The sequence below is a fragment of the Scyliorhinus canicula genome, chromosome 6 (genome assembly GCF_902713615.1).
Source record: "Scyliorhinus canicula chromosome 6, sScyCan1.1, whole genome shotgun sequence".
Taxonomy (NCBI): Eukaryota; Metazoa; Chordata; class Chondrichthyes; order Carcharhiniformes; family Scyliorhinidae; genus Scyliorhinus; species Scyliorhinus canicula.
Window position 1 is genome coordinate 210,419,617 of NC_052151.1, and position 23,120 is coordinate 210,442,736.

At 50.0% G+C, this 23,120-nt stretch overlaps 3 non-coding genes across 3 annotated transcripts; all 3 read left to right on the forward strand.

The window, feature by feature from the left end:
• Nucleotides 1-1,477: 1,477 nt before the first annotated feature.
• On the forward strand, nt 1,478-1,550 carry trnak-uuu. Its single transcript has one exon. It is a non-coding gene; the product is annotated as a tRNA-Lys (tRNA).
• A 2,223-nt stretch (nt 1,551-3,773) lies between these two features.
• Nucleotides 3,774-3,846, forward strand: trnak-uuu. The gene has a single exon. It is a non-coding gene; the product is annotated as a tRNA-Lys (tRNA).
• Nucleotides 3,847-4,288: 442 nt separating this feature from the next.
• trnat-agu lies at nt 4,289-4,363 on the forward strand. The gene has a single exon. It is a non-coding gene; the product is annotated as a tRNA-Thr (tRNA).
• The last annotated feature ends 18,757 nt before the right edge of the window (nt 4,364-23,120 follow it).

Genomic DNA, 23,120 nt, shown 5'->3' on the forward strand with positions numbered 1-23,120 from the left:
CACTTTAAACTCTCATATTGAATTTTCTTATTTGGAAATTCAGCCTCTCCTGCTCATTTTCGTCACAAGCAGAACGGCAGCCTTCCTTTCTCAAATTCTTCAGCATGTACTTGCTTTTTACCAACATTGTCACGATTCTTTCACTTTTCATCAATCATCCTGCATTTTTAATTCTTTTTTCCTCCTGTTCATTGGGGAGCAAACGCCTTGAGACAAAATGAAAGCTGTGATTGGGACTTGATCCCTGGGCCCTCAGATTAAAATCTAATGTTCTACCGACTGAGTGACCAGGGCCGATTCAGAAATGTCCCTCATTGCTCACTTCGAACTCTCAAATTGCATCTTTTGAATTTTCATCATTGGCAATTCAGCCTCTCCAGCTCATTTTCCTCACAAGCAGAGCGGCAGCCTTCCTTTGGATTCCTTTCTCAAATTCGTCAGCTTGTACTTGCTTTTTACCAGTGACTTGTGATGAGACAATAACAAATCAACAATACTGGTGTTTAATCAAATTAATTGAAATCTGTTCTAAACTTGCAAATCTACAACCAAAGTTGGCGCCGTGGTGTAGATAGTTAAAGTGCCTGTCTAGTAAACAGGAGATCCTGAGTTCAAATCTCAGCAGTGCCTTTGGGCCAAAGCTTGGAGCCTGTGAAGAGATGTTCCCAATTCAATGGTGAATGTAGAACACGTTGGCAAAATATCTGTGGCACTGAGTTTCTCGTTTGCTTTTCCTTGATTTTTGTCAAACTTTATTCAACCTTCCATAGCTCCCATATTTCATGCAACTTCCATTTCCATTTCTCAGCGATATCTGTGAGCAACGATTGAATGATTAAATGCTGTACTCTGATGAAGAGTGACCCAGCCTCGAAACATTAGCTCGGTTCCCTCTTCACAGTTGCTGCCAGACCCACTGATATTTTCCATCATTTCCTGTTTTTTTATTTCAGATTTCACATCCAATGTAATTTGCTTTTATATTAAACGATTTATGTTGCTGTATGTTAGCAAGAACGAATCTGGCGACATAAATGATGGGGCGTTTTCCATGAAGATGTGGTGCAGACACACTTTTACACCCTGAAACGTTGCAATTTGCATAATTTGCTCCTTTACGAGATGAGTTTACTTGCGTTCACGCTCTGCCACAACAAACATCAGATGACACCCTTTATTCTATCTCTAAAAATAGAATGTCTGTCTCTGGAGCTTCCCACTCATCTCTTATCAAACTAAATGTAATCTTCAATGTCTCGAAGTACCAGTACAGGTCCCTGGGTAACAACAGTTTTCACATCACAAGTCACTGGTAAAAAACAAGTACAAGCTGACGAATTTGAGAACGGAAGCCAAAGGAAGGCTGCCGCCCTGCTTGTGAGGAAAATGAGCAGGAGAGGCTGAATTACCAAATAAGGAAATTCAAAAGGTACTATATGAGAGTTTGAAGTGAGCAATGAGGAATTTTTAAGAATGGGCCCTGGTAGCTCAGTCGGGAGAGTATCAGACTTTTAATCTGAGGGCCCAGGATTTAAGTCCCTGTCAGGGCTTTAAGTTTGTCTCAAGGCGCTTGCTCCCCAATGAACAGTAGGAAAAAAGTATAAAAAATGCAGGATGATTTATGAAAAGTGGTAGAATCGTGACAATGTTGTGTTTGCCAAATTGTAACAGCAATCATGAAGTTTTGCTAGATTTTCGGTTAATGTAAAATCTCGCTCCTGGTCTTGTCCTGCAGTGTACCACTATAGTTTTCTGGTCATGTTTAATCACTTCAGAATTCGTAAAATATTTTCTGTTTGTTTACTTCTTCCCTGCAGGACTGCTATAAATTAATAACTTTCAGAAATTACGGCAATTTTTACAGTTTCAAAAGCCCATTGCAGATGAATATTTTAATTTGCACTCTCAAAGTCAGCTTAAGAAATCAACAATTCTGGTGTTTATTCAAAATAAATGAAATCTGTTCTAAACTTGCAAACCTTCAAACAGGGTTGTCGCTGTGGCTTAGATGGTTAATGTGCCTGCTAGTAAATAGGAAATCCTGAGTTCAAATCTCAGCATTGCTTTTGGGTCAAAGCTCGGAGCCAGTGAAGAAATGTTCCCAATTCAATGGTGAATGCAGAACACGTTGGCAGAATATCTGTGGCACCGAGCTTCTAGTTTGCTTTACCTCAATTTTTGACAAACTTGATTCAACCTTCCATAGCTCCCATATTTCATGCAGCTTCCATTTTCCTCACCTGCTCCTTTCCATGTACTCCTCGCTTCAGCTCTGAGTAAAGATCACACGGATTTGAAAAATTAACACTGCGTCTGGCTCCAAAGATATCCTCTCATTTTTTGAGCCTCAATCCTATCATTTTTAGCTTCTCACGCAGAGTCGCAGCTTCCGCAGTATTTTCCTTTGAATGCATGACAGGATTTACATGAGGAATACCAGAAAGAACATTTTGACTGTTTCTCAGCGATATCTGTGAGCAACGATCGAATGATTAAATGCTTTACTCTGATGAAGAGTGACCCAGCCTCGAAACATTAGCTCGGTTCTCTCTTCACAGATGCTGCCAGACCACTGATATTTTCCATCATTTCCTGTTTTTTTTTTCAAATTTCGCATCCACAGTAATTTGCTTTTATATTGAACGATTCATATTTCTGTATGTTAGCAAGAACGAATCGGGCGGGATAACTGATGGGGCGTTTTCCATGAAGTTGTGGTGCAGACACACTTTTGCACCCTGAAACTTTGCAATTTGCATAATTTGCTCCTTTACTAGATGAGTTTACTTGCGTTCACGCTCTGCCACAACAAACATCAGATGATACCCTTTATTCTATCTCTAAAATTAGAATCAGTGTCTCTGCAGCTTCCCACTCATCTCTTATCAAACTATATGCCATCTTCAATGTCTCGAAGTACCAGTGCAGGTGCCTGGGTAACAACAGTTGTCTCATCACAAGTCACTGGTAAAAAGCAAGTACAAGCTGACGAATTTGAGAAAGGAAGCCAAAGGAAGGCTGCCGCTCTGCTTGTGAGGAAAATGAGCTGGAGAGGCTGAATTGCCAATGATGAAAATTCAAAAGATGCAATATGAGAGTTCGAAGTGAGCAATGAGGGACATTTCTGAATGGGCCCTGGTACCTCAGTCGGTAGAACATTAGATTTTAATCTGAGGGCCCTGTCAGGGCTTTCATTTTGTCTCAAGGCGCTTGCTCCCCAATGAACAGTAGGAAAAAAGAATAAAAAATGCAGGATGATTGATGAAAAGTGGAAGAATCGTGACAATATTGTGTTTGCCAAATTGCAACAGCTATCAAGAAGTTTTGCTAGATTTTCAGTTAATGTACAAACTCGCTCCTGGTCTAGTCCTGCATTATACCACTATAGTTTTCTGGTCATGTTTAATCACTTCAAAATTCGTAAAATATTTCCTGTTTGTTTACTTCTTCCCTGCAGGACTGCTATAAATTAATAACTTTCAGAAATTACTGCAATTTCTACAGTTTAATAAGCCCATTGCAGATGAATATTTCAATTTGCACTCTCAAAGTCAGCAGAAGAAATCAACAATTCTGGGTAACAACAGTTGTCACATCACATGTCACTGGTAAAAAGCAAGTACAAGCTGAAGAATTTGAGAAAGGATGCCAAAGGAAGGCTGTCGCCCTGCTTGTGAGGAAAATGAGCAAGAGAGGCTGAATTAACAATGAAGAAAATTCAAAAGGTACAATATGAGAGTTTGAAGTGAGCAATGAGGAATTTTAAAGAATGGGCCCTGGTAGCTCAGTCGGTAGAGCATCAGACTTTTAATCTGAGGGCCCAGGGTTTAAGTCCCTGTCAGGGCTTTCATTTTGTCTCAAGGCGCTTGCTCCCCAATGAACAGTAGGAAAAAAGAATAAAAAATGCAGGATGATTTATGAAAAGTGGAAGAATTGTGACAATGTTGTGTTGGCCAAATTGCAACAGCCATCAAGAAGTTTTGCTAGATTTTCGGTTAATGTAAAAACTCGCTCCTGGTCTTGTCCTGCATTATACCACTATAGTTTTCAAGTCATGTTTAATCACTTCAAAATTCGTAAAATATTTCCTGTTTGTTTACTTCTTCCCTGCAGGACTGCTATAAATTAATAACTTTCAGAAATTACTGCAATTTTTACAGTTTCAAATCCCATTGCGGATGAATATTTTAATTTGCACTCTCAAAGTCAGCATAAGAAATCAACAATACTGGTGTTTAATTAAAATAATTGAAATCTGTTCTAAACTTGCAAACTCTCAATCAAGGTTGGCGCTGTGGCTTAGATGGTTAAAGCACCTGTTTAGTATACAGGAAGACCCTGAGTTCAAATCTCAGCAGTGCCTTTGGGTCAAAGCTATAAACCTGTCAAGAAATGTTTCGAATTCAATGGTGAATGCAAAACATGATGAGTTTAATTGTGTTCACGCTCTGCGACAACAAACATTTAAACAACAAATTTTACAGCAGCATTTAGTACAGTTTCGCAATATTACACTCCCAGGTTCATTGTAAATATTAATATATTGCACAGAGAATAACATAAAAGGTATTGATTATTGTTTCAGAAAAAATCATTCCAAGAAATTTACCATATTCTCAAAAAATTCAGGATACGAGGAGCAACAGAAGTAAAATTAGTTTCTGCTGACTGAGCTTCAGGAGGGTAATTCTGATAATCAGGAAATGTGATCAGATGGGGGTGATATTTAAAAGCTTCATACGGACCTTATACATAATGGACAGAGTGAGATTTACCATCACTGACAGGAAAATCTGGTGAACTATTTCCTTAAGGTAATTATTTCAGCTCCAATGTCTGTTTCTCACTCCCTGCCTATTTGTTTTCAGACTGAGGGATAACGAACTGGGAGATTCAGGAGTGAAACTATTGTCTACGGCTCTGAGGAACCAAGACAGAAAAAAAACAGGAATTGGAGTAAGTGCCAGAGTGTGTGAGATTGTATTTTGAATAACTCGATGCCTGACACTGCATTATTGTAAAAAATATATTTTTCATTAGTTTTTGCATTTAATTGTGACTATATTGCACAACACAAAGACAACAGAGTACAACGTATAAACTGAAAAATAAAACGAAAGGAGGGGAAACCGGGCAATCAGTTATGAATACATAGGAAACATATATGCAGCTACGAGGCCTGTTTACATTGGGCCCCCAGTGGTCGGTTACAACAACCGTACTGTTTGACTATTTACATGTGGCTCGTGTATTGAGGTTCGGAAGGGTTAAGTCCCCCATGTCCCTCCTACATGTTATAAAAAAGGCGGTCCATAACCTGACAAGTCTGGTGCAAGGCCAGAACATGTGGGTGTGGTTAGCTAGGCCTCCCTGGCACCATTCACATTTGTCCTCCACCTCTGGGAAGAACCCACTCATACGCGTTCTGGTCAAGTGCGCCTTGTGCACTACCTTTAGCTGTATTTTGCTTGAGGCTCTGCCCTTAGCAGCTTCATTATTCCTCCCATGCTGGCTAGGAGTTTTGCGCTGTAGAGGATCAGGTCACTCCACATAGGGTGATACTCTGCTCCTTGTGTCCCCTCTGGATGCCTCTCTATCCTGCGCTGATCTGAGATTGATAGCCAATGACTCAATTGCCGGAATACCAGCGGGACAATGGGAATCCCTGCTTCGTGCCTCTGTACAGCCGGAGTACTCCGAATGGTGGCATTTATCTGTACCGTTCCTGTTGCTCCATGTGGTGCCTCCATTCGACTCTGTTGAAGGCCTTATATGCATCTAGGGAGATGATCAATTCTGGTATCTCCTCCCCTGGTGGGGTCATGACCATATTAGGTAGGCGCCTGATGTTCGTCGTTAGTTGCCTGCCCTTGACCAAGCCCGAATGAACCTCCACAACAACCTCCAGTCGCCTCGCCAGGACATTTGCCAGTCCGTGTTTAGGAGTGAGATAGGTCAGTATGAGCTGCAGTCCATTGGGTCTTTGTCTTTTTTCGGGGACAGCGATATTGAGGCTTGTGCCAGTGTGGGCGGCAGTACCCTCCTTGGCAGCGAGTCATTGAACATATCCTGCAGGTGCGGTGTCAGTGCTGCCACAAACCTTTTATAGAGTTCCACCGGAAATCTACCTGGACCCGGTGCCTTCTCTGACTGCATGGAGTTAATGCTGTCCATGACTTCCCCCAGTTCTTCTGGTGCTTCCAGTCCCTGCCTCCTTTCTTTCCCCCATCAATAGTATGTCCAGCAGATCCAGATACAGCTTAATCTTCGAGTCTGCCTCCGGGGGTTCGGAGATGTACAACTCATAGAATCATAGAACTTACAGTGCAGAAGGAGGCCATTCGGCCTATCAGGTCTGCACCAGCCTTTGGAAAGAGCACCCTACGCTTTCACCCTATCCCCGTAACCCATTAAGCCCCCCTAACCTTTTTTGGAATCTAAGGGGCAATGCAGCATGGCCAATCCACCTACCCTGCACATCTTTGGAATGTGGGAGGAAACCGGAGCACCCTGAGGTAATCCACGCAGACATGGGGAAAAAGTGCAAACTCCACATAGTTACCTGAGGCTGGAATTGAACCCGGGTCCCTGGAGCTGTGAAGCAGCAGTGCTAACCACTGTGCCACCATGCAACTCTCAGTAGAATGTTGCGATGGCCTCATTAGTTTTGTCTGGCATCGTGGCTGGTGTGCCATCCCTTCCCTCACTTGCGCTATCTCCCTCGTGGCTGATTGCTTTCTCAGCGGGTGAGTCAGCAGGCGGCTGGCCTTGTCTCCATGTTCATAAAAGGTCCACCATGTCTGGCAGAGCTGCTTTACAGGTTTCCCAGTGGAAAGCAGGTCAAATTCTATTTGTAGCTTTTCCCTCTCCGCCAGTATTTCCCCGGAGCGGTGGAGTACCGCTGATCCACATGCAATATAGAGTCGATCAGCCGTTGCCTCGCCACCCTTTCCTTCCTGTCCCTGAGTGCCCTATACTCTACTACTGTCTCCCCCTTATCACCCACCGCCTTCAGTGCCTCCCAAAACGTAGAGGGTGAGACCTTCCATTTTGGTTGCAAGTTGCATATCCGTCAATGGCGTGTGATATTCTTTTGCAGAACACCTCGTTAACGCAGATGGCTGTGTTCAGCCTCCATGGGGAGGATCTGATCCCGGCCCATCTCCAACCTTGTGAAGATGTCGTGTGGTGCTTGATTGGAGATTACTATTGCTGAGTATGCCACCCCTATTACCTCCTGGAAGCATCAAATTACCAATTTTGGACTTTGTGGACCTGGAATAAGAGAAGTCCTTCTCTCTCAGATGGTTGAACATCCAGGGCTCTACCCCCCACCCCTCCATCTACTCCATGAGGTGTTCAGTTCCTTAACCATTGCCAATTATTTCCCTGATTTCCCTGTTGGTGACGTACATAGTAGACAAAAAAAGAATAAATGATACATCGACAAACAGTGATTGGTTACAGTGCGGAACAAGGGCCAAACAAAGCAAATACATGAGCAAGAGCAGCATAGGGCGTTGTGAATAGTGTTCTTACAGGGAACTGATCAGTCCGCGGGAGAGTCCTTGAGGAATCCAGTAGCTGTGGGGAAGAAGCTGTTCCTATGTCTGGATGTATGGGTCTTCAGACTTCTGTACCTTCTGCCTGATGGAAGGGTCTGGACGAAGGCAATGCCTGGGTGGGAGGGGTCTCTGATGATGCTGTCTGCCTTCCTGAGGCAGCGGGAGGTGTAGACAGAATCAATGTGAGGGTGGCAAGCTTGTGTGATGCGTTGGGCTGAGTTCACCACACTCTGCAGTTTCTTGCGATCATGGGCTGAGCAGTTGCCATACCAAGCTGTGATACAGCCGGATAGGATGCTCTCTGTGGCACATCCGTAGAAGTTTGAGAGAGTCGATGCAGACATGTCGAATTTTTTTAGCTTCTGTAAGAAGTAGTGACGTTGTTGGGCTTTCTTGACTGTTGCATCAATGTGAGTGGACCAGGACAGACTGTTGGTGATGGTGACCTCCAGGAATTTATAGCTATCGACCATCTCCACTTCGGAGCCATTGATGTAGACGGAAGTGTGTGTAGTGCAACGCTTCCTGAAGTCGATGATCAGTTCCTTGGTTTTCCGACATTTAGAGAGAGGTTGTTTTTTGTACACCATGCAACCAAGTGATTTATCTGCCATCTGTAGTCTGATTCGTCGTTGTTTGAGATATGACCCACCACAGTCATATCATCCGTAAACTTATATATTGAGTTGCGGTTAAATCTTGCCACACAGTCGTGTGTGTATAGGGAGTAGAGTAGAGGACTGAGCACGCATTCTTGCAGGGCCTCGGTGTTGAGGAGGAGGTGTTATTGCCTATCCTGACAGATTGCAGTCTGTTAGTGAGGAAGTCGAGGATCCAGCTGCACAGGGAGGGGGCTGGGTTTGTCTGTCATTGGGTCCTGTACGCAGATGAAGTCTCCCCCTACTTCCCATTGATGAATCAGTGGGAGTCTAGGTCGGCGATTTCCGCCATGGTGTTTTTTAAGAAAGCCTGCGTCATCCCAGTTAGGGTCGTATATATTTAAAAGCAGCACCGGTGCCCCTTCTAGGATGCTGCTAACCATTACGTACCATCCCCCTGAGTCCGTCACTGTGTTTGTCGCTGTAAGGTTCATCATTTTGCTGAACAGTATGCCCCCCGCCACCCACCTTCCTCGTACCGAAGCAATCTTGGTACGTCTGTCCAATCCAGCTCCACCTTACTCTCAAGTCGGTCCTTCTCCCTCAGGTATGTCTCCAGGACGAAAACTATGTCGACCCTCAGACTTTTCAGGTGGGCGAAGACTCAGGATCTTTTGATCGGGCAATTGTGACCCCTCAAGTTCCGGCTGACTATTCTGTTTGGGGGTTTCTGCCCCCCCCCCCTCTCCGGGCAGGATCAGCCACACTTACCACGCCCCTGCACACTGGGGTTTCTCTTTGAGGGATATCCAAGATGGCTGCCATTTTCCTCTTTGTTCCAGCCCCCCCCCCACCAAGTGCAACTTGTTGTGACCAGCGTTCCGCCTTCCCCCACTTAATTCACCCCCCCGAACCCCGAGCCCATCTACCCTTTCCGTCCCTTCTTTTCATCCCTTGCACCCCTATTGCCTCCCCCCACCTTATTCCCCCTCTTCTGCCAGGCACTCCCTCCCTTTTGGGAGCTGTGCCGTGCCCCACCCCCTCTTTTTACTTCCTCACTCTAGCATACTAGCCAGCATGGTGGCCGCCACTGGGAGCAGCTCCCTCTGTCCTCAGCCCGTTTTGTCTCTTCCCCATTTCTCTTTTCCATGTACCTCTGCTTTCTGGCCCCCAGGTTGTGTACACGTTCAGCCCAGAAAAAGAAATGTCCCGTTTAAGAGTTCTTATTTGTCCGTCATTGCTGTCCTCCCAGCCCGTTTTCCTGGATGAACCCGTTTTCCTGGATGAACCCGTTCGCGTCCACCGGCGTGTTAGAATAGTGCTCTGTGTTACCATACGTTACCCGTTGTCTCGCTGGGGACAGCATGCAAAACCGCATCTTGTTTTTAAATAAAGCTGCTTTGGCCCCATTAAACTCTACCCAGTGTTTGGCCTGGTTGGCTCCAATATCCTGGTTGATGTGTATTGTATGGGGCGGTACGGTGTCGGTGAATTAGACATTATGAATTCTCCCTCTGTGCCCCCAAACAGGAGGAGGGGTGGGAGTGGGGGGGGGGGGGGTGGCTGTCAAAGCTAGATGGAGTAGGGGGGGAATATATGGGGGGGGGGGGTTCGACTGCCAAAGCTAAATGGAGTAGGGGGGGGATGTGTGTGGGGGTGGGGGTTGGCGCCTGCCAGGGCTAGAGGGAGTAGCGGAGGGTGACCAGGAGATAGGCTGTGGAGTTGGGGTGTCCCCCCAGGGCCAGGCCATCTTGCTGCGCATCCCACTGACATCGACCTTATGGGTTCTCCCACCTCCCCACATCTAGCTGGTTCCCCAGGCAGCACAGCAGAGGTGGAGGCCGCCTGCTGCGATGCCTGCTCTTTGACCTGGGTTCCCTTTGGTGACCGTCCTATGGAGCGACTGAGCCTGTGCAGACCTGACAGTCTCTTGTGTGTCCCGGGTGGTGTGGTGCCACCAGGTTCTGCCCGCTGCCCATCGGATGTGCCAGGGACAAGAGGGGGGGGGGGGTGCTGCAGTGTTTTGGCACCTCCCATGCGCGATCCCCAGCACAGGCCCATCACCTCCTCCCTTGGGTTGGCCAATGGCTCACAGGCTACACCTCGGGACAGGGGTGGGGTGGAGCAAGCTCCAGGGGCTCCCCCACCATCTGGCTCTTCCAGTCCTGGAGGCCCACTCTCATCTCGACCAGGATCTCGATGCTCGTGGCCATGGGGCACAGGGACTGAGCCATCTCCCTCTGTGACTGTGCCACATCCACCTGTGACTGGCTCAGGTCAGCCAGCGCCCGTGCAATGCCGTCAACACCCTTTATGTCTGGTCAAAGCTCTGGAGCGTCACTGCAATGTCTAGGTGCCCAGGTACATAGCTGCCTGTGACAGGGCTGCCCTGTCATATGCCTCGGCCACTGCCCATACAGAGTGTCCCAGGCTTTGGACACCTTGAGCCGCGGTTGATACCTTAATCCCAAGGCCTCCACCGCTGTCACCAACCGTTCAGTGTTGGTCTGGGTAGCACACATGGTCTGCACCACCTGCCCTTGCAGGCAGTTGGACTCCTCCAATTGCACCTGGAGGCGCTAAATGATTACTGAAATCCCCTCATGTAGTCCCTGGCTCTGTGTCTGCATCTCCAGCATCGATGGGACTGCCCTTTCCAGAAGCCCAAGACCGGTCTGGACGGCAGCTACTACCAGGAGTCAGACTGCCCTCAGACCATCCGCCCGTGTAGGGATTCCTACCGCCTCCTGCTGTACCGCAATATGTGTGTGGTGCACACCGAGTAGTGCTCCAGGAGCCTCTTCACTATAATGCTCCACTGAGGTGAGTGTCTCTCGGCTGGTGGAGGGTGCTGGAGGCAGCTGTGATGGGAAGTCGGTGTCGTCCCCGGACTGGTGTGGGCTGCCCTTTGGGGGCTGGCATCGCTGTCCGGTTCCGCCTCTTTGCTCGATGTGTCCTATGTTTGTGGCCATGGACGGGGGAAACAATAGAAATGCCCGCCTCATTGGCAGGCGATCCGGCAAGACACAAGACGTGACTCATGGTTGGATCGCGGTTGGGGGTGGTGGTAGAGGGGGGTGGTGGTAGAGGGGTGGGGTGATGGAGGGATTGTGTGGAGGTGGTGGGGTGGTGATGCTGGAGGGTTAGTGTGGAAGTGGAGGGGTTCTGGGGTGGGAGTTGTGGAGGGGTGGTGTAGAGGTGGTGGGGTGCAGGGGTGGGGTGGTGTTTAGGCCGAGGGGTGCTAGGGTGGGGTGGTGTTTAGGCCGTGGAGTGCTAGGGTGGGGTGGTGTTTAGGCCGTGGGGTGCTAGGGTGGGGTGGTGTTTAGCTGCTGTTATGCCACGTGTGCCACAGGGACACCGCAACTCAGCGAGGGCTCAAGGTTTCCCGATGTCGACCTCCGCCCACCGACCAGTGCATTTCACCGCACTGTGACAATGAGGGGCTGAAGGTTGGGCAGGCCCCCTCCAGTCTACTCTCTCTCTCTCTCTCTCTCTGCGGTTGTGCACCACCTCTTCAGACAGAGGAAGGACAGAAAATGCACAGTGTGAGGTAGTCGGACCCGGGCAGCACAGGGGATGTGAAGCTCGTGGCATGTGTGTGCAGGGTACCTGGATATGGCGGGCGGTATAGGTGTTGGCATGTGGTCCTGGGTGGGGTGGAAGCAGACTGCCGATGGGTGGGATTCGGTCGCCCTGAGTGTGAGTGGGGGTTACGGGTGTGTGGGATGGGGGTTGGTGCTAGGGGTACAGTGCTGGTCACTCACCCTGGCCGCCCAGAGGAGGTCATGCAGCTTTTTCTGACACTGCTGGCCGGTCCTGGCAGTGGGGCACGTGGTGCTCACGTCCATTGCCACCTGCGCCCAGGCCCAGTGTATGGCGGCGAGCGGCAGCATCCTTCCCTCACCAGGTAACAGGGTGCCCACCTCTCCTCCACGACACACTCCAAGGCCTTGAGCTCCGTGTCTGAAAAACGAGGTGCAGCTCTTTGAGGTGCCATCTTCTTGGCTAGAATGAATGTGTGTGGGGAACGGAGTGCCTATATGCAGCTGCCGCTTGTCAGCCTCACGAGTTCCAATCGCGACCCCAGCGAATCGGATGCTGCTTTCCATTGGAATTGCAATAGTTTCACGTGGTGCTGGTACAAGCCCGTTAATGGATCTGAATTGCTCCGGGACCAGCACCACTTTCAGGGTCATAGAAACCACCTATTCAATCCTGGCATCGGAGAATCCCACCCAATTTCTTCCCACTCCATGTGGAGACTGTTGAGAATTTCAGATCCGTGTCTGCTTGATGCGGATACTGGGTGTTCCTTACCCCAGCAATGGACAGCTCTCACCCTGACCAACACAGAATTCCTACTGATGAGATGGATGTCGACTGCTCAATATGTGTTCCTTTTAAAATTAGTAGTCTGAGTTCTACTAAATGGGAATCCAAGTGTGTGCTTGAGCACTGAATTGGGAAAGTAGCAAGCAGCCTGTCCCTGGAGATCCTCCCATTTACCCTGTCACACAGACACGCAGAGGGAGTGACAGGCTTGTTGTTGGAAATGGAGCACAAATCCTGTCATAACCTAACATCCATGTATTTTTAATGGCTTTGTGAGCTACTTTGCTTTGTTGTTACTTTTAATGATTTCTGAATGTGGATCCAGAGGTCCATTTGCTCCTCTTATTTGATTTGCGCTTTCTCCCCATGTCTGGGTGGGTTTCCTCCTACAGTCTAAAGAAGTGCAGGTTAGGTGGACTGGCCGTGCTAAATTGCCCCTTTGTGTCAAAGGGTTAGGTGGGGTTACTGGGTTATTGGGATCGGGTGGAGGCCTGGGGTTAAGTAGGGTGCTCTGTCTAGGGGCTGGTGTAAACCGATGGGCTGAATGGCCGCCTCCTACATTGTAACTTCTATGATAATGCCTCCTTGATGGGGCCAGAGCAGTTCCTATGGCCAATCTCATGGCCGACATGAGGTCCTCCTTTATAAAGTCTGTGGGCGGGATTCTCCATTAATGGGGCTAAGTGTTGACGCCGGCGTCAAAACGGGAGTGTTGCACGCCGGCGTCAACGGTCGTTTCAGGGCCCAATTCTCCGGTCCACATGAGGCTAGCACGGGTGCAGCGGGAAGCGTGCGGGCGCGGCCTCAGAGCAGTGTCAGAGACGCGAGCCTACGCAATCGCCGCGGCGCACATAAAGCGAAGCGAGCACACAGACCGCCAGCGCAGCAAGATGGCGCCACGTCAAGCAGCGCCCCATGCAAGCCACGTTGGTCATGTGCCCTGTGCACCCATGCCAACATACACCCAAATGCTGGGCTGCATGCATCAGACCGCCTAACAATGCTGTTATTTGTGTGAAGAGCACCCATAACCATCGAGAGCTGGCCCAAACCAGAGGGGGTGAAGCTGACTTGCGGCCCCTCACCGTGCACGAGCAGAGGGCACTAGACATAGCTGGTACACCCGAGGAGCGGGAGATTGCCAACGCCGAGATTGGGGGCGCGCCACCAAGTCAGATCCCCCCCCCCCTGCCTGGCCCCTTTCCCCTCAGCACTCTCCCCTCGGCACTGTCCTCTAAGATATTTCCCCTCAGCTCTTCCCCCTCGGCGCTCTCCCCTCCGCACTCTTCCCTCCGCATTCTCCCCTCGGTGCTCTCCCCTCGGCCCTCTCCCCTCTCGGCCCTCCCCCCTCGGCCCTTACCGTGACCCACACCCCCGCCCACCTGCCGAACCATGATGGTGTAGCAGGTCCACACAACGATCAACCGGGCCCACCTAACAGACACCGCCCACGCCAAGCGCCAGGGCGGGCTGCCGACACAGATCAACCGGACCCATCAGGCTTACACCGCCCCCGGCAAGCGCCTGGGTCGGTAGCCAACAGGGACTCCAGCAGCAACAGGAGGGCAGCTCCAACAACAGCCCTCTGGCCCAGTCCAGCGACGAGACCAATATCCAGGACAGCAGCACACAGGGGACAGACAGACACAACGCGCCTACACAGGACACAGCACACAGGGGACAGACAGACACAACGCGCCTACACAGGACACAGCACACAGGGGACAGACAGACACAACGCGCCTACACAGGACACAGCACACAGGGGACAGACAGACATGAAAGAACAGAACACGACACCAACATGGAGGGGACGGACAGAAAGGACACCGCACCTCAGGGCATCCCCGACTACAGGTCCAGTGAAGACACTGAGGTTACGTCACAGCTATCTCCTCCACCCCCCCCCCCCCCCTGCAGACGCAGGTGGAGGAGTACATCCGCGTCCAGGGGCAGGAAATGGTGCCGGGCAGCAGTGCCACACAGGCCAACACCGCACGGATGGCGTCCGCGGTGGAGGCAATGGTGGCGACGGTGTCGAGCATGGGACTGAGTTTGCAGGGCCTGGGGCTATCTGTGGACACGGCCCAGGACAGGGCTGCCCTATCACAGGCAGCCATGAGCCAGAGCCAGCTGAACATCACAGAGGAGCTCAACAACCTGGCGCGGTCTCAGCAGGCCTTCGCTGAGAGCATCGGCGCCATTGGCCGGGTGATGGACAGCGTTGTACAGAGCCAGACAGGGATGGCCAACTCCCAGAGCTTCATGGCTTCAAACGTTCAGACCCTGGTCGATACCAGCACGGGCCTCCAGGACTGGCAGCGCCAGGTGACGGGGGTGCCCCGGGTGCTGGATCCGCTCGCACCCCCATCCCATGGAGAGGCCCGGGGCTCACCGGGCACCCCGAGGGAGGAGGAGGTGATGCGGCCCGTTCCGGGTCTCTCTGCATGGGAGGTCCCAGAACTCCGCGGCACCTCGGATTCCCCTCCTCAAACCGCCCCCCGCTCCCCGCCATCCCAATCGCCCGAGGTGCAGCCTGGCCCATCCAGGCGGGCCGCCTCGGGAAATGGCTGCCGAAGGGGACCCTTGTCACAGGGCAGGGGTCACAGGAGTCCGCCTCCAGTTCTGCTGTATCGTCTGGGGAAACGGGGCAGAAATGTACACACTGAGTAAGGCACAGAATTGTCAAATGGGCTAGGGCACATGTACAGGACGTCCATATTGAACACCTTTAACACCTAAGCTGCCTCTGTCCGATGTGTGAGGTGGTGGGGCGGGTCTGAATGCCAGTGTGGGTGAGGGGTGATGCGACGGAATGTTGAGATCCTGTGAGTGTGGTGTACCCCCCCCCCCCCGCCACGGTTCTCCCACGCCAACCCGCACCTATCTATACGACAGGGACATGAGACGCAGTGTCTAGGCTGCATGCAGGGTCCACAGCTGGAGGCTCTTGATGTGGCCATGAGTCAGACATGGTCGAAGAATGTAGAGCTCAGAGCCCATGGCAGAGCGGGCTGTCATCATCCTCCGTGCCTTGTAGCAGACCCACTTACACCATCAACCGTGTAACTCCCCCATCCCGCTATACCACAGGTGAATGTGTCATGAAGGGATGGTGGGGGGATGAGGGTGGTCGGTGGAGGGCGAGCTGCCGACCTCTGCTGTCTGTGCCCATGCCCATCAATCCTGCCACCCACCGTGGTCGCTGAAACGTGCGGCTATCAGCGCCTCCCGTGCTTGCCGGCCCAGCCGGCGGCATCGGGCAGCATCCTGTTGCCGTCCATCCTCCATGTCCTGTGCATCGGCCCCCCTCTCGCCATCCCTCTCATCTGGAGAGGAGTGCCCTTCGTCCTGACCCTCCCCCTCCTCCTCCTCCAGCACATCACCCCTCTGCTGGGCTATGTTGTGTAGGACACAGCAGACCACAATGATGCGGCCGACCCTCACCGACGGGTACTGGAGGGTCCCTCCAAAGCGGTCCAGGCACCTGAAGCGCATCTTGAGCAGCCCAAAGCACCTCTCGACCACACGCCTGGTCGCACTATGGGCATCATTGTAGCGGTGCTCCGCGATGGTCTGTGGCCTCCGTATAGACGTCATCAGCCACGACCACAACGGATAACCGCTGTCACCCAGCAACCAGCCCCACAGCCGTCTGGGGGGGGGGGGGGGTCCCTCGAACATGTCAGGGATGAACAATTGGGCCAATATATGAAAGAGTCATGCACACTGCCTGTGTACCTAGCGCAGACGTGCATGAATGTCAACCTGTGGTCACAGACCACCTGCACGTTCATTGAGTACGTACCCTTCCTGTTCATGCACATGGCCCTTTCATCCGATGTAGGCCGCATGGCGATGTGCACTCCATAGATCGCCCCCTGGGCCATGGGTATCTGAGTGATGCGCTATCAATTGTACTAAAGACACAAATGGGTACAAGAGAGGCTTTATTACAGTTAGATGTTTATTCTCCGACTGCTGGTAGAATGGTTGCTCAGGAGAATTCATACATATTTATATGGCTCCTTATGGGCGGAGCTAGCCGGCAGGGGCTACCGGTGAACCTGTAGTACAGGTACTGCTGTACATCCCCTAATACAGGCACACACACAATTAAACAGTGGATCACCACACTGAGCAACAGTGGCGGTCTGTGCTGGCATCCTGGTGGGCGCTGTCCACAGGGAATTGTATGTACCCGTCCGCGATGTCGTACAGCGCCTCAGTGATGGCCCGGATGCACCTGTGTACCAATGGCTGGGAGATGCCAGACAGGTCCCCAGTCAGCGACTGGAACGACCCCGTCGCAAAGAGGTTGAGGGCGATCGTCACCTTGTCGCCCACCGGGAGGGCATGTCCACCCCCAGTCCTACGTGGTGCCAGGTGTGCCATAAGGTGGCAGATGTGGCGACGGTCTCCCGTCTCATCCAGAATCTCCTCCTGCACGCCCTGTCCGGGAGGTCCTCAAAGGACATGCGGCGCCGGTAAACACGAGGCCTCATCGGATGCCTCCGTGGCCGTGGCACAGCCTCCTCCTCCTCGGTATCCTCGGGCTGTGGCTCCCCCATGTCGTGGTGCTCCTCCTGCGGCTCTCGGGCGTGTGGCCCTGCGGCTTTGGCAGCTTGCACATGCCCCACTGTGGCCCGCTCCACTACCAGGCTCCACTACCTCCCTGCTCCAGCTCCCACTGGGCCTCATGCAGGGCAGCGTCCCCCACCACGGTGGCCAACAACGCTGGAAGATGGCTAAACATTATACAGGTCTGCAGGTGGATGCAGACAGGGTTTCATCATTGGCATACTCCCCTTCCACAACCAGGTGCCATGGGCTACGTGTCCGGTCCGGTTGCCAGCACGTGCCTCACCCCCACCCCCTTGGTGCCCTGACACCTGTCCCCACTGCCAGGACCACCGTCTGGTGGCACTGCCCTCACCGGGGGCTGCCGTGTGTACTGCCCTGGACCTATCTACTGGTGGGTGCCGCCAGCTGGGTTGGAGGGGGGGGGTGGGTGTGGCACACGGGAGGACGGCCGGGACGCCTCAGCCGCGACAGGGAACGGGATGGGTGGCCATCAGTGAGTCCACCGTCATGGCGTTGGGCCGTTAGATCGGCTGTGCCATGGCGTGCCATGGCCATCCACACCCTTTGTCACCCCAACCGCTCCTTCACCAACCCCAACCCCCATCAGCGTATGTGTGGAAGCACCACTCCCCCCACTCGGGGGGGCCTCCCTCCAAACTGCCCGCAGCCACAGCCGGGCCATGACTGGTAGACGCTTTTTTATAGCAGATTAGAGCAGCGGCAGTGTGACATCCGGTCACGCTTGCGGGACTTCGGCCCATCCAGGCCGGAGAATCGCTGAGCCACCAGAGAGTTGCTGCTACAACCACTTGCCACGATTCTACATGCGGCGGGGCCACGGAGAATTGCGTCCCAGCGTCGGAGCGGCGTGGCGGGATTCGAGCGGCCCCCCCCAGGGATTCTCCGACCTGGCGCGGGCTCAGAGAATCCCGCACCCTGTGTTTTTGAGCTCAATGGAAATAAGTTGCATCCACTGCTCCGTCGTTGGTTTGGCCAGCGTTTGATTTGGCAATTCTGCCGGTCCGCCATTGCTCAGGTCTTTGTCCTCCTCTCCCAACTATTATTACTATTTTCTGGCTCCGTGGCTGGTTCGAAGACATTCCTCTGGATGCTGGTGGTTTGGGGTGAGGGTGGTTTTGTTTTTGTTAGTTTGGTATCGATTTACGGATTAAAAGGGCCTAAATTGAAGTTCAGCACATCGCCGCCACCGGAAGTCATTTTTATTTTTTATAGCGTTTTTTAATAAACACTGGAAATGTATCAAGATTCTTGTTATCTCTATTTTTCTCTCTCTGATTCTCAGGCTGGATAATAGCAGTCTTACAGATTCTTGTACCAAGGATCTCGCTTCTGCTTTAATGGCAAACAAGTCATTGAAAGTTCTAACCCTGGAATCCAACTCCTTCACAGATGACTCTTATCCCACTTTTGAATTTCTCATAAAGAACTGGATGTATCCGAAACAGATCGAGTGAGTGTTTGTGTTAATATTTAATGTAATAAATGAAATATAAATAGGAATCAGTCACTGATACAGGTAACATTTGTCTTTAATTATTATGGAAATATTTTTACACTAGTTATTTAATCTATTAATTCCCTGTCTAATCTTTGAATTATTTTCAGTCTTTTGCAGAATAAATTCAGTTCACATGGAAAGAACCTCGTGGAGTCGTTGAAGCAAATTCGACCCAGACTTGATGTTCAATGTTTGAACAATTCTCCAACCAGAGATAATGTTCTGGAGCTGGAGTACAGACGTGAATCTAAACTGAAAATGAAAAAAAATGTTGCGATTTGAACATCCCCGCTCTTATTCTGTGAACGTTTTTCTCTGATTCCCTGTCCCTCCCCTTTAACCGGCCGGGCTCCAGGCTGAAATCCTATTGGCCGTTTCCTAGTTTCCAGCTGGAGCTGAGTGAGTGTCATCTCCCATTGTGATGTCAGAGGCCCAGCAATAGGGTCACCAGACTCCGCCTCCCGGCCCCACCAGACTCCGCCTCCCGGCCCCACCAGACTCCGCCTCCCGGCCCCACCAGACTCCGCCTCCCAGCCCCACCGCGCTGCTGCAGGAGATCCGGGGCTGAATGTTCCCCAATGGGGCACTGGGGGGGATGAATGTTCCCCAATGGAAAATGTACAGACATGAAGGAGGCATGGTGGGGATCAGTCTGGACTGCAGTGGGACAGTGACAATTACACACAGTACTCCTGAAGGCAGTTGCGTGGCACTGTCACTGGACTAGTAATGCAGAGGCCCAGGATAATGCTCGGGGGACCTGAGTTCGAATCCCACCAGGGCAGTTGGTGGAATTTGAATTCAATAAAAAATCTGGAATTAAAAGCCTAACGACGACCATGAAATCATTGTCGATTGTTGTAAAAATCCATCTGGTTCATGAATGTCCTTTAAGGAAGGAAATCTGCCATTCATACCTGGTCTGGACGTATAAGGGTCATCTTGACAAATACATGAATAGGATGGGAATAGACCCCGGAAGTGCAGATTTTAGTTTAGATGGGCAGCATGGTCGGCGCAGGCTTGGAGGGCCGAAGGGCCTGTTCCTGTGCTGTACTTTTCTTTGTTCTTTGTACATGTGACTCCCCTGATCTGGTCCAAATGTGTCTCCAAACCCACAGCAATGTGGTTGATTCTTAAATGTCCTCGGGGATCGGCAATAAATGCTGGCCCAGCCAGCGACACCCACATCCCATGAACGAATAAAAAAAACCAGTGACGAATCTGACTCTGCAATAAGTGTCCCTTTTGAATAACTTTTCTCCTAGTAAGATGCAGACCCTGTAATTGTGTATAGTGTGTGTCTTTAAACATTTAAAATTAAGCTGGAACCTGGGATCAAAAGCTGTTGATATTTTGTTGAGTTCTGGCTTTTATGAGCAGGATAAAGAATAGAGGGCGGTGCTGTTCCTGAAATTTTCATTGGATTCACCGTGAAGTGAAGATCTTGTCTGTGGTGCTTCTTGATAGGTGGAAATGGCATGGCAACTCTGGAAAGAGCACTTTGGCCATCAAGAGAAAGGATCCTTGTAATTGTTGTCCCTGTGGTGGGTTCCCCAGTAGTTATCTCAGGAAAACTTGTTTCTCTTCTTGATTATTGTCATGAACATAGCGTCCCTGAGATCCCTACATGAATTCCTCTTCCCTGTTGAAGAATATAAAGTTGTGCAGCTGTGCCAACAATGTATGTCCACTGCATTTCAGAATGTTGGCTGAGGTTCCATCTGCTCCAGAAGTCTTGTTTTTAAGCTTTGGAATTACTTTTTCAATTTAATTCTTGACCAGGGTAGCACAAATACTTAGTGGGATGACAATAAGCGATCATTATTATTATTATTATTATGACAACGTTTCGGTTGAAGAATTCTTCAGTGTTTTCTCCCGCAAACACTGATAGCCTCCCTGCCTCTGCTGAGCTCCCCTCTGCACATGACCTAACATTGAGGGCACTTGAGTGTTTGGGCCATATATCATCTTGATAGCACTTGAGAAACCAGGTATAACGTAAGGGTCCACAAGTTGTTATCCAGCTGCCCATATGATCGATGCAGTTGATGTGGAACCAAGAATGAAGGAAAGTGAAGCAAATTTTGATGAGAATAGAGCCTGTGGAGTGTGAGATAGGGAATACTGTCTTACTCCGAATTCACTACCCTAGAACACTTTTGTCCCCAAAATAAACTGGACAAAACAAATCCATTTGTATACAAACTCTTGTTAGACTCTGGTAAAACTGGTTGTACCATGTAAACCAGTTAAAGCTATTGAACCCTCAGGGTAATCACTAGCCCCATGTGTTGCTGGATGCAAGTGAGGAAGATGCAGTTGCACCTTGTGGAAACCTAAACTTGACCGTCTGAAGCATCATGGGATACATGACATAAAGTCTTAAAGAGTCTCATTTTAAATTGCTTTCTGTACCTTATTGATTCAGTTAGCAGACAGATGGCCCCTTGTAAATTGATTACATTGTCTTGAGTTTAATCAATCTCCTGACAAGATCAATTCAGTTTGTATGGTGACAGACACACCATTGTATAAACAGTTCCATCGGAGCCAGTGACGTCAGTTGATTAGCACGGCCTTTGTATTGCTAATCAATATACATCTCTGTAGAATTACTGCAGTAGACATTGACGTCATCTGATCCCCCCCCCCCCCACCTTTGTATCGGAATTGTACCTTTGTCTCTTTGTAAGCCAACTGAAAGGCTCAGCAATTATCAATGTATCACCTGAGGGGGGAGAATGGTTTCTTATTGTGTATAAATATCTTTACGTCCCTTTTGTTCCTCAGAGTGTGCCTGCTGCGACCCTTGATTCCAGCAGCCTATCTCCTTGTTGCAAGTAAAATTGTTTAATCTTAACTGTACTGTTATTTGTTACGCTTCTTTCAGTCTAAAAGTCTTACTCAGATGTTAAAGATTTTGACAGTAATTTGGAGGTTCCACTGAGATTGCTTATTCTGACCCCAGTAGGAGCAGACGATGGTAAGTACTTGGTGGATGGCTGAGGGGAAGAACCTAAGTGGCCACAAGTATGATTTTATACTTCAGGATTTTCCCAGCGGTTGCCTAGGTCAAGAACATTCTGCTCCCGCTGGCCCAGATATTGCGATCAGTAAGGCTTTGTACCCCAGGACCTGGTTATTTGTTTTAAAACATTTTCTCTTGAAGATTAAAAACAAGAGAGCGGGGTTTTATGAAAACACAGGTCTTGAAAGTATCTCCACAGTTAAAAAGTGTAACAGCATATACACCGAGGACATGACAGAGAAACATTTAAATGGTAAAAGGCTGTGCCGCGGACAACCTTGCGTCCTACAGCATGTGTTGGAAACACATTCAAAGTTAGAAATATTTGTACTGAGGGTTGTCGGGGCCAACCAAGAAGGATTCGGCCATAAGTTTAGATAAGTTAGAGTTTTATAAGTAAGGACTCGAGAATTTATCATACAAATACTTATGCTTTAGCTAATTGTAAGTTGTATGTATGTTTAAGAACTGCTGTTACTTCTGTAAACTGAAGCAGCCTGGACTAAGGGATAAGCAATACTCGAGTTTAAACTATCACCCCAGGTTGAAAGAATGGGAACCGGAGCAAGGAAAGCACCAAAGGGCACACCAGCCTGTTTCATGCTCCAGAATTGTGGCCAGTCATCTGTAGGCCATTTAAAAAATTGGGTAAAATGGACAAAAAGGGGGGACTAGGCCATTCCCACGACGGGTCACCTAGAAGAATGCCTGATGGGTAGGGACCCAGGGCGTAAAGGAAACAAAAAGGTAAGTTGGTCAGCATTTGGGGATTGGAAGAGAGAGGCAGAAAGACGCAGAGAAAAGAGTGTAGAAGCCATGCAATAAGGCAATGCCAAATAAGGACAAACAGGGACACAAATTTCCAGGACAGGTAGCTGAGCGCCGAGCCACTGCACTGCAATGATCAAGTAGCGATGAGCAAGAAATGCAGCAAATGTGGTTAGAAGTCCCACCACCATACGTGCCGCCACTGCTCCAACTCCTCGTCGTTGGGGAAGCCTCCCAGTGTTACCGCCCCCACCCCCTCTCCTATCAGACAATGCTAGCTTACTGACAAGCCCGCCAAACGGAGCAGAAGGCAGGCAGGAACCATTACCATCCAGCACCACGAGGTTGGGTACACAGTATGAACAAAAGGCCTTTACAATATTTTCCCGGTGGCCCAGACGGCCAACCAATGCCCACGCGCATAGACCATGGACAAATGCAGAGTTGAGGCTCATGGTTGAGGAAATGGGAAACCCTGACACTGAGTCAGAGAAAGCACTGGACCAACTTAAAACCATTGTTCTCTGCCGTGAACCTAGCATATTAGATGGAGAAATACTCATTAAGGCTTGGCTAAAAGGCTGGTTCAAAGATTTTGAAATCAAATTCCAAGGTTTTAAAACCCATCGAGAGAGCCTAAATGCAGAATACAACCAGTTTCCCCAAAACCCACATCACCAACCACAAAGGGGTCGAGGGAGATTTAAACAAAGGATCCT